Raw genomic sequence first — 10,778 nt, 5'->3', positions numbered from 1 at the left:
CAAAGAGGTTTTTCTTTTAAAGTACGAGCAGAATTGTTATCTATAGAGTGTAAAGTGGAAATCGATTCTACGTAAATTTGTAGGAATTGTTGTCAGCGCTAAACTGCGTACCGAAAGCGCTCCTGACGAATCTTCACGAGGTGAATATAGCACAATTCAAAAGATTGTCCACTCGAAAACGTCTCCCACTATACCTTACCAGTCAATGTAATCCCAACGCCTTGCTCGGACCAGCCTAGCCATTCTCAAGAACAATCTACAAAGCGTGTTGCCCTGGAAGATTTGAAATATGGACATATCGAGGAAAATAAACAGCTCATCGGCAACGATCTGTGCTGCTCTGAAGATCAGACCCGACCCGGTTGGAAGACTTGCAAATACATCCTTTCCTTTAAAGAGTGTTTCTATGCTATAAAGCCAAGGTATCTTGAAATCTACCTCATTGACCACCATTTTGAGAATTTCGCTCCAAAGAAATATGAGCCACGCAAATTTTGGTCAGCGTAGATCACTTAATAATGTATGCAAAATTATTCCAGAACACGATTACTAACGATAAATCACAGACGGTCCTCTCCGTTTTTGTTTTTTTTTGCGGAGATTGGGCGGCTGTACACAGGCTATATTTGGTAAGTCACGTGTCCAAAAAAAGAAAATGTCTGAAAACTCAGTGAGTTAACTATGTTTTTCACGCAACAGTAGCTAACAGTACGAGAGTCAAGACAAAATCTGTAGCATTTTTTTTTTATGACGTCATATGGCCTTCCTTTGATACACTTTTCAAAATATCAGTTCCATTTTTTGTCCAAACAGAAATTCCATGCTACAGTTTACGAAGAATTATGGGACGGTTCCCATCCGGTGAAAACACCGCCTCTTTCATTTCCTGAGAGTTTTTACATGTTTTTCACTGAAATGCACGGCAAAGGACTGGGACTAGTTGCGCATGCGCCCTCTAATTGAAGTGATGTCAAATTTCCATTGAAAAAGGTACTTCAAATAACCATCCATGCAACCCCTTTGTAGCCCTCTTGACTATATAGCTTTCTTAGAAACCATTGTCTTTCTTTAGTTAAGTGTGACCCCAGTTAAGCATAATAAATTTAAGTCTACATTGTGACATCACGCGAAGTGATTTTGCAACATATGACGTAATCTGTAGTTCACCAATAGAGGACTCGATTTTTAAATTAACCACCCGAGCGATTCTCTGAAAACTCATAAACTTCAGAGATATTTTAACATGACGAGTGACTCTCTCGACTAATAAATTTCTTCATGGTAAAATTCGCCATTTTGGAAACCGGGTAAAACAAAGCAATTGAAATGACCCAAATGAATGAGGATTCCAACGTCAAATTTCTGATGTAACATTTGAAATCAGTACAAACTTTCACAGGTAAAGGTAATGCCTGTTGTTTCGTTCATGACGCGGGAACATGAATTCAGAATTCGTTCAACCCACACAACACATTAACACATTAAACACGCCATGATTTACCTCGTGGAAGACGAACATCCGGGAACTTTTTATTGCATCATACGTGTAAATTGCACAGATATCCCACTAGATATAATGAGATCATCCTAACATCTGTAAACACGTCGTAAGGAAGCAGGGAAAAATTTACAGGTTTTTTGCAGGCAAAGAAAGGACAAGTTAAAAAAGGACACGATTACATTCTTTTCCTCATTTGCATCAAAATTCTCATACACAATATATCCCGCGGGTTACAATATATCCAGCGATTCTGTCGTCCAGGGTGTTTACTTGGTAGTAATAGAATAACAATTTGTACCTATCATGTAAACCTAATGTTGTGCTGGTGTTTGTTCTGTGAAATCGAGAATTTTATATTAAGTGAATGATTTAATGTTCATAAAGATTTTTAAAAAACTCAACGAACCTACGCAGGAACATTATAAATCAATATCTAAGTCAGTGTCGTTGTCACCATTTCCATTCCCTGACATGCTATCCTCGGGACCTGTCCCGTAAAATGTTAATTTCCATTCTAGAAACACGCCGGAGCTAATTCCTCCGGATTCAGGATTTAGCCCGGGAACAAACTCTTCCTGAAAGTCATTATTGACTTGAACTATCTGAGAGCTAGTCTCTTCAGTAGTGGCATTGAAATCTTTGTCCTCGATAATCGGTATCCTTCGTAGGTACTTCGGTTTCATTAGTGTAAATGTTCGTAGCGGTAAACCTTGTCAGTTTCATCATCACCAATTTCTTCAGAGTCTTGGAGTGTCTTTTTTTTTTTTTTTTTTTGATCTGCAGCAGCTGTTATTCTATAGTTATTATAGTTATTATTCTCCAATGACGTATCCGGTGTTTCGTAAGAGATAAAGAACACACCTCGATTTTCACTTATATTGTGTTGGCATATGGGTGGAGACCCCGGGGGGAATCCCATGTAAAAAGGACGGGGGTGCTCGTCGGAAATTTTGAAAAGAACCCCCAAGAGGTACCAAGATCCTCTCTTGTGGGCGTGGCATGAAATTTTTTTCACCCCTAGGAGGTACCAAATTATGGGTTTTAATTAGACAACATTAAAAAATAGTTAATTATCAAATGTCTCCTGTCATAAAGTTTTGGCTCAGTACCTTAAAAGGTACCGATAAAGCTCCCGCTGTGGACTTTTTAAGGCTGAACACCCTAAGAGGTACCAAAACCGCTTTTTTAACCCCCAAAAGGTATGGGCACCCCTGTCCTTTTTATATGGGAGTCCGTCCCCACCCCCCAGGGTGGAGACTATGGAGAGATTAAGCATCACGTTTGAGTGAAAAGACAAACGCGAAACGGTGGGCTGCTGCTTGTCATAAAAGCATGAAAATTACGTCATTCTAACTCGTCTCTTTCTTTTGAAAAGTCATTTGATACCTGCTGCTAAAACACAAGAAATGAGCTCATATCAAACGAGTTTCTTCCATTTTTGGCAAAACGCAAATTTTAGTCCAACGTTTGCCGTTTGCTGTAAACGTGATGCTTAATCTTTCCTATCAGCATATTTGAAAACGACGTTATTCGCTTACTTATTTCATCTTTTTTTTTAATTAGGAGAAATCAGAGTTTTTTTAAATAAACCGTAACGAAGCATTTTCAAGAGACAGAGGAGACATGAACCCGCAAGTTTTTACTGGTGCACAAAGGGGCTGATCCAGGAAAGGCTAGAACAATCGAAGCCCACAAACCTCTTTACATTTGTTCTAAACTTCGTAATAAGCCACATTATAAAAAGCGGCTCCTTCATGCATAACTTTAATCCACTTCACTCAAAGCTTTCGGATAAAAGAGACTGGAAGTATTACATTTTTCGGTTTAGTTATTGTGAGCTTGTAAGTTTTCGACTAACTGTAAACAACCTTGAAGGCATTCCATCGCACAGTGAATCATGATGACCAAATTTCCATGGGCTGATGGTGGTGGTGTGATGTGCTACCACCAGTACATCTGTGAATAAAGAGGCTGTCATGCAAAAGAGCGGAGTAGAATTCTATGATCGCATAATCTATCTGCAGTTCAGTGACTGTGTCTTTAGTTTTAGTTTTTAAGATGAAATACCATAGGTCAGCCGGGGTTCCACTCTAAACAAAAGATTTCATGAGCATTTAATTTTCAAGAAAAAAATAGCTCTGCTCAAACACCATAGTCTACCAGTCAGAGTTTCACGAGCCGAAGAGTGAATTATTTTCTCAACCATAAAACGCTATTTGTTCTCTAAACAAAGGTAGCTCGTTGAAAGAAGTGCATGAAGCTAGGAAAACTAATTAACGAGTCAAAAATCTGAAAATAGACGAATAGATAGTTTAAGAAAATACTTAAACATAAACTGCCTACTTGTGCTGAAATGGACAAATTTACATAAGAAAATGTCATTGTTTTTCACAAATGATTTTATAAATAGAAAAATATGAAAACACTCTAAAACATCACTAATAGAGAACTATACAAAGAAAGGCTACTTAATTCTTTGACATTGCTAGTGTAAAAGTGTTCATGAACGTATCTTTGCGTGTGGCTGGGCGAACGAAGAGGCGCTTGATTCCTGAGATTATAGCGACATACATACTTTGGCGGCCGGAAGTGGTCAAGTTTATGATCTTTTTCGCCTGCTACCGCCTCAAGGAAGCGCCTCCTTTGCAAGAAATCAGTTTCAGAGAAAAGCGCTGATCAATGCTCTTTAATGCCAAAAAGATTTTAATGACGAAAAGCGCGCCACTATAATGCTAAAAATACAAGACGAGGTCAGAATCGTTGGCTCGATATTAAATTAAGGTTGCATTCGATTAACCGTACTCCGGAATGCGAATACGTGAAGTGATGATTTAAAACTGTATGTTTGGCCTTTTGAAGAAACAAGGATAATAAAGATAAGTTTTACCATTTTAGCAGGTGTTCGACAATTTTAATATGAATCTCCGTAAAAAGAGATTTCTAACTTCTATCGCTCGTATTCCTTTTCCGGAATACAGTCAATCGAACGTGCCCTAAGTGCTATCCACTCCACAGCGTGCAAAAGAAAGTTACGGATATAACACGGCAAATCAGTGTCAGGTTCGTCTCCAGAGTAGCGTGAGTCTAGCATGGTCACAAAATAATTCATTCCTCACAATATCTACTACCTTTCGAGATGTTTATTCAACACTAAACAGGTCTATTCAACACTAAACAAAGTCGCTTACTAAAAAGAGATTTTTGTAAGCCCAAACTCAGGAGGAGGCTGCTTTTTCATGATTAAAATGATCCTTGAAAAGAACTCTCAATTGAACCTGATGCGTTACGTTAAAGTTATGGTCACTCTACCATGTCCGGCTGTATTGTAACAACATTCATTCTGCTGATTTTTTCCAGTGTTGTAAGATCCACCTCCTCCCCCACATGAATCCACCTCGTTGTTTCCGCTACTTCCCCCAGAATAACCTCCACCACCTCCCCCACCGCCTCCATTTCCAAAGACACCACCACCACCTCCAAATCCTCCAACAACATTGTTGTGCCGGGATCGAACACCCACTCCTCCTTGGAGAAACCCCTTGCCACCTTCTCCGCCAATTCCCATGCTACCACCAAAGTGCTTTGAACTTCTTCCGCTGGAGTAGAAGCCACCACCACCACCACCTGAAAAACAGAGAGAGATAAAGTAAAAGAGTGGTGGTTTCAGAGACCAGTGTCCTTACTACCCATGTGTCTCCTAGGCTGTACTAGAGAGCACGATTACGAAACTGTTTTCCCCGCAAAATGACTGGGAAGAAAGGTGGGGTAAAAGGGTTAAAGGAATATTAAATAACAACTTGAGGAACTCATATATTTTTTGAAGATAATTATGTTTGTATTTCTAAGAAAGTGGGCACATTTGGAAAAACAAAATAGGTTCGAAATTATCAATTCGATCGAAACAAGCGCCATCTACATTGCACTCAATCAAGAGAGAAATCATTAAAATGTGTCTGTTGATTTTCATTCAATGTAAAGTCTACATACTGAATGTCCACTGCAGTCTTTTTTCTATGTTCTATTGGTGTTCGTGACAAGCCACGGAGAAGAACAATGCGGCTAGACTCTCACTCAGTAGTTTTGTTAGTCTGAGCACTGTAAGCGTTGATTCTGGAGAGCTTTCCTCCATGAATTTGTTCTCTTAACTTCTTCTTAAATTTAATTCTGAATAAGGCTGTTTTCTACAGTCGTCATCTAAAACAGCTCTATGGCCAGAATTTGTTTCATTATCTTCAATTTTTCATTTATTTAGTTTCGCTCTCCGCTTATACTTTCCCTCTTGACCAAGATCAGTCTTAGAAACAACTATCCCACCAAGCTTTCTCCTTGGTCTTATGCTACAAGTAACTATTTTAGCTACAATCATATAAATGATTGGAACAATTATTATTTTAAGAGATAACTCATCTAAAACTGCTTCACAAACTTTCGATGATGGGTGCATCACCTGCTGTTGTTAACTGGCTTAAGAGCTATTTATCTGGCCGCTCTCAGTCTACCTGAATAGTCTATACTCTATCCTACCCTCTGCCAATCACACGTGGAGTACCCCAAGGTGCTATACTCTCGCCACTATTGTTTTGCGTCTATTTGAATGATCTACCGTTTGCACCTCAAATATGCTGTCTGGGGTCATACGTCGACGACTCGAAAGTGTTCCTGTCGTTTTCCATGTCAAATATTGATTTGGCCGTTCGGAAACTCGAAGATAACTTGCGCAATGTAACAAGGTGTTGCTGTGAAAACAATGTCAAATTAACCGAGTTAAAGCGAGTTTCGACTCAAAAACTCTTTTATTGATAATTTCATCCCTTGCATTCAGTAAAATGCTCTATAATTCTCCAGTATGGTCAAATACCTCTGCCACTAATATAAACAAGATCCAATCAATCCAGAATTTCGCTTGTAAAATAGTTCCATATTCTAAAATATACGACTACGTAAAACCCTTACTTCGCCATACTAACTGGCTTTCTATTAAACAATTGCTAAAATTGAGAGACTTAGTGGCTTAGTGACAGAGACTTAGTTGCTTAGTGGCTTATAAATGTTTAAACGGTCTAGCCCCAAGCTACCTCTGCAATAAATTTTGCAAACGATCTAATATACACGATCGCTTCACTCGCAAGCGCAATTCGCTTCGTATACCCCTTTTTGAAACTGCTTTAAAACTGTACTTTCACCTTTGGAGCGACAGCCATTTGGAATAGCCTAGATAACAATATAAAGCATAGCAGTTTCCATAGAAAGTTCAAGGCATCCATAAAAGATTATCTTCATACTCGGAGCGATTTGTAATGTATTTGTAGCTAACCTAAACTTCATTAATTTTAGTGTAATATTTTAGTAGTAGGCCATTTCTTAAACACTTGGTGGTTGTTTTACTACTCTCTTACCCTTAATTAGTTTATTCACATTCATCTGTAAACAGTTTCTGAAAAGCCCGTTGGGGATGTTACTATTAAAGTCTATTATTATTATTATTATTATCATTTTTATTATTATTACTAGTAGATGTACGTAGAAATTTTCCTTTTTTAGTCTACAAACAGTTGTTTACGTTTCCTTTTTTGAAAACCATCAGACCACGAAGAAGTCTTTTTTTTCTTAACTATAGTATTGCTGAATTTGTATTTAATTTTTAATTTGAGAAGGGTTTAATAAAATTGTTATTTAAAAATATATATTATTATTATTATTATTATTATTATTATTATTATTATTATTATTATTATTATTATTATTATCTGTTTTATTGAATAACTTTTCAGTTTACAATTTGTTTTGAAACTTGCTGCGGACAGTGTCTCGGCAACAGTTCCTGGACTAAAAAAATGTGTGTTTCATTATCTTAAACTGTAGAATTTTTTGATGATTTCACAGTTCTGTGATATAATCCACTTCTGACAGTTGGTTAGCACTTTAATAACATCTTTCTTGTGGGCTAAATCAGAGAGTTCTTTCTTTAGGGTGGTGTTGAAATCTCCCAGGAAGTTAAACACTATATTGGTTTGCTTGATCTCGTAGTCGAGATAGAGTTTTCGGAGACCCAATCTTAAATCCAGATACTTTCTCTTCTTATAATCGTTCCTATCGTTGATCTGTCCGATATTACATACAGTTTCTTCCACGAGGATGATAACCTTGTTCTTCTTATCAAAGAGCGTCATGTCTGCTTTGTTTGCTCCATTCTCTGGCACCTTATCTGTATATATAGGCGTGTCCCAGAGAATTTTAGCTTCGTCGTTTTCCGTACTTGCTTCGGGGGTCGCTTGTTTATACCATGCTTTGGAGTCGTCGTTTTGCATGTTATTTAACAATTATTTGCCGAAGGCGAAGTGATTATCGGTGAATATTCACCGAGACGAAGTCGAGGACGGTGAATATTCACCGATAATCACTGAGCCTGAGGCGAAGAGAAAAAAAAAAACATTTCAACGCGAAAATCATCTTCACTTACAGTGGCAAAACGACTACTGGCAACCATTTTGTCCGTCGAGGTGATTATCGGCTGATAATCCGAGATAGCGAGCCAATGAGAGCGCGCGATTTGTATAATCACCTGTGTATTTATACTAAAAACTGATAATAAGAGATGGTAAATCGGCCTTAACATTCTATCGTGTCTCGCCTTGTAGATTGTTTGCGCAATAGCAGAGCAGCCGTATAATGGAGGTGGGAAGGTTTCTTCTGCACTGTGGCACAGTGTGCACACTAAATCTAAGCCTTGTTCTTTTTCTTTCTTTACTCTGTAAACCTTTGTAGGGACGAGTAGTGGTAGAATGCTAGTGCGACGTCAGGTATGTTTTTCCACTTCATGATTGGGTTGAAGTTGCGTTTCGAGATGTCGTTATCTTTCCAGCGTTGGGTGACATAGTTGCCAAGCCATAGTTGTCCGGAGACTCTTTGTATGTACTTTGTTTCTGTTGTCTCTTTAAGGGTTTGTTAAATGCACTTTGGACTACTGATCTTGAACACAGTTTCCTTCTCACCCATTGTTACTGAGGTGGATTTGTGATGTTCGTCGAATGTTACATCTCCGTTTAATTGCTGGGCGTAAGTCATGGCATCTTTTATTACTGATGTACTCTTTTTTGCTTCCTGAAAGGTTCTCACTACTTCTATATGGGGATCTTTACTGGTCGTAGTGTAGAGTGCGGTCTTTATCTTCGTAACTTTATCCTGTATCTCTATTTCTTTGAAGACTCTCCCGCCTAAATCTGGTGATAGGTATAAGGTCGGCTTCGACTCAGAGTTGTGCTTGCCTTTGTTCTGTGCTATTATTATTATTATTATTATTATTATTATTATTATTATTATTATTATTATTATTATTATTATTATAAAAAATTGATGCGGCGAAGCATGGCGGCGGCTGCAGGTCGGTCGCTCGCGGGAAAACCAGGAAGGCTAAAATGGACTGCCAGGATGAATCAAGATATGCTAGAATGCAAGGAAAAAGCCTTAAACTTAAAAAGCTCAAGCAACCCGCCATGCTTCCAGAACAGACGCAAGGAAGGATATATGCTCATTTTGAAAGATCTATGGGAAGACTTGGGATACGAGAACTTGGGGTTATCAGCTCAGAATCTTCGCGACCACGCAGCAGCGATAACGGGTGAAAACCCACAAATAAGTGGTAGAGGCGACTCTTCAACTACTTTAGACGAAACTGAAGAGGTTGGTGCATCTATGCTGTCACAAACTGAAAGTATCGAACCCGCCGAATGCGAAGGTGAAAATTTATCAAATGTGCATGTGGTTGAAGGTTCGAATTTGCATATTTCTTCCGACGTTGCTGGTCAAAGAGCTCCCCAGGGACAGGCTGCTACTTGCACGGATCAAAACACCAAAAATCAAATCAAGCCAAATTTGCCGGATCATTGACCAAATTTGTCCTTCCCTCTGAAATAAAGAACAAAACTTGGGGCAGTATTAGTTACGCATGTTTCTGTAATACTGTCAATGATGTTTACAATGAAATCGTCCACTACAGGAGGAATATATTCAATGTTCCATCGGGCCGCGCAGGGAAGAGTTTCATTGAAGAATTAACCTTCTGGATTAAGCAATTTAATTCAGACTCTGACTTGAACTCGGTTGCTCTTAAAGCATTCATGGTGCTCCCAACTTTGATCTTGCAAAAACCATCCGCTACTTCCAAAAGCAAGGAGCATAGCGAAGCAATAGAGTGTCGATTAGCACTCTGGAAACAAGGGGATCTTAATTTGCTGCTTAAAGAAGTGGTTTTTTCAAGGGAAATTTATGAATTCCAAGAAACCTAGAAAGCTTGAAGACATATCCAAAGTCTTCTCAAAGCTGGTTCTGCAAGGAAAATTGACAGCGGCAATGAAACTCCTAGATAACGAGAGCTCGTCCGGTCTGCTCGACCTATCGCCAGATGTCCTGCAAGGGCTACAGGACAAGCACCCAGAGGCAGCTGATATCGCAGAGGAGAGTTTGTTGCACGGCCCAATTGATTATTTTCCGCCAAATGCTTACGACCTCATAGACGAAGAATCGATCTACAACTCAGCAAGTAAAACCAAGGGCTCAGCCGGAACATCTGGAATGGACGCAGAGCTGTATAAGAGAATCCTATGCTCTAAGAACTTTAAGACCGAGGGTAAAATTCTGAGAGAAGAGTTAGCCGTTTTCACAAGAAATCTGTCAAGGAAATTGTACCACCCATCCCTGCAGGCTTATCCCGCTCGATAAGAACCCGGGAATCAGACCAATTGGCGTTGGAGAGGTACTAAGGAGAATGGTGGAGAAAACGGTCAGCGGTTTCTTAAAGGAGGAAATAAAAGAAGCGGCAGGTCCCCTACAAGTCTGCGCTGGTCATAACGCAAGAGCGGAGGCTGCGATCCACGCAATGAGTCAAGTGTTTGTTGAAGAAGGAACAGATGGAATATTGTTAATTGATGCTAGTAACGCTTTTAACCAAATGAATAGGTCAGTGGCTTTACACAATATCCAGATCATGTGCAAAGAAATGGCGCTCTATGTTATTAACACGTATACAAGCCCATCTAGACTGTTTATCTGCGGGGAGGTGAAATACTTTCTCGAGAAGGCACCACACAAGGAGATCCGCTAGCGATGCCATGGTACGCACCTAATACATCTATAATGATTCAGAAATTGAGGGACCACTGCCCATTGGTTAAACAGGTGTGGCTAGCAGACGACTCATCTGGAGGAGGGAGTATTGTGCAGTTGTATAACTGGCACAAGCATTTGAGTAAGGAAGGACAAAATTTTGGATACTTAGTGA

General features: G+C 39.2%; 1 pseudogene; it reads right to left on the bottom strand.

Annotated features, from left to right (window-relative positions):
* Window positions 1-4,727: 4,727 nt before the first annotated feature.
* LOC137994650 (uncharacterized) overlaps window positions 4,728-10,778 on the bottom strand; it is a 22,163-nt pseudogene continuing 16,112 nt past the window's right edge.

This window comes from Montipora foliosa, chromosome 3 (assembly GCF_036669935.1).
Source record: "Montipora foliosa isolate CH-2021 chromosome 3, ASM3666993v2, whole genome shotgun sequence".
NCBI lineage: Eukaryota > Metazoa > Cnidaria > Anthozoa > Scleractinia > Acroporidae > Montipora > Montipora foliosa.
The sequence above is the reverse complement of the archived record's forward strand: the minus strand, read 5'-3'. Positions and strand labels throughout refer to the sequence as shown.